This window comes from Olea europaea, chromosome 15, assembly GCF_002742605.1.
Source record: "Olea europaea var. sylvestris chromosome 15, O_europaea_v1, whole genome shotgun sequence".
In the NCBI taxonomy this organism is placed as follows: Eukaryota; Viridiplantae; Streptophyta; class Magnoliopsida; order Lamiales; family Oleaceae; genus Olea; species Olea europaea.
The window spans coordinates 3,565,938-3,567,619 of record NC_036251.1 but is presented as its reverse complement, the minus strand read 5'-3'; positions in this window follow the sequence as shown (position 1 = coordinate 3,567,619).

The window sequence follows — 1,682 nt, the reverse complement described above, 5'->3', positions numbered from 1 at the left end:
ATTTACTAATATACCCTTATTTAATTTGCTTAGTTATTATTAATTTTCTCTACTTAATCTTGAAATTTTACAACTATAAATAAGGGTAGACTAAGAAAGTTTTTGGCAAAACTTACTTTTTTCAATAAAATTAAATAATATTTCTTAATTCGTGTGAAAAACAAAACCAACGTAAATAAGTGGAACGGAGGAAATATATAATTAGATTGTTAATATAAAACTCATTCATAAACTAAATTTGCTATTAGATTAAATTAGCTTTAATTAGAAACTAGATCAAGTACTTGATCCTCATGATAACAATATTTTTACTCATTTTTTACTTGAATACAATACCATGCCCTTGCGAGATTTCATCGATCCTTACCTAACACTAAAATCATACTACCTTTAGATATCTTTTGTTCAAACAAATCAAAAATTAACATTATTTCATTACCAAACAATTGGCACCTTCAATTTCGACAACTAATTGGCAACTTTCCCAATACCAAGTATACAACTTTCCAAACACAAAGTATAATTAGGTGAAAGGAAAAATTGCTAGCAAACCTTTCAAAAAATGTGCAATGCAATTTCAAACTTTCAAATCCTAGGAATTATGTCACTAACTTTTCAATAATTGTGGCCCTTCCTATGGGAAGTTCGTATCTAAATGAGCTAATTAACCATAAGTCAAGCACTTGACCATTAAAAATGATAAAATGTTAATTCTACTATTTCTCATCTAAAATAAATAAAGTTATTAAAAAATAAATAAAAAAGAAACTAAGAAAGATATATTTCTTCATCTCTCACACCTACTGTTGTACAATTTTGTTTCGCAAGTGTACGATCCGTAACAAGTAATAGTGGACCTAAGAGTCCGGTTTGGTTTATACGAGGACTATTTTGTAGCACTTAATTTAATCTTTCTTTAACTACTATTTGACGAATGTAAATAAAAAACAATGATTAAATGTGATTTTTATTCTAAAGACTTAAAAATGTGATTGGATTCAATGAAAAGTGATTGAGAATTCAAACAATAAATGGACGTTAGGGCGGAACAATTTCACCTATTGGTCACCTTTACTTCATAAATCAAGATTCATAAAACCTAAGGTAGTGTTCGGTCGAATTCTTCTATTGTATTCAACTTACCCCTCTCGAGTTCTTATTGATCCTACTTAATTTGTTTAATTCCATATCTCTATGCAAATTAAATTTAATTAAACGAAACATTGGTTCTAAGAATTCACACACGACCGCAGCAATCAATATAGGTATCTCTACACATTATATCAATTTACCGGATTTTAACATGTGGTCTAAACAAATAATCCGCATCTCTACGCAATCATTATTCACAAATCATCTAATTAGTGATCAAGTAATTAAATGTATTAAGAACAACATTAAAATCAACACATAAAATATAAAAGCACTAGAATCCAAGATTACATTGTTCGCCCTAAAATCAAATTTAACTACTCATAATAATGGAAGAAAAATAGGATATTGTCTTAGAATACATCACCGAGTTTGAAATAAAGAAATGGAAGAAAAAGTGGAATTCTTGCACCAAGATCTCCTTCCCCTCCCAATGAATGCTTCTAATCTTCAATTGCTTGGTGTTAATCTTCTTGAATTTGTCTTTTCAATCTCCCTTCTTGTTGTCTTCTCTCCAATATGTCAAGAAC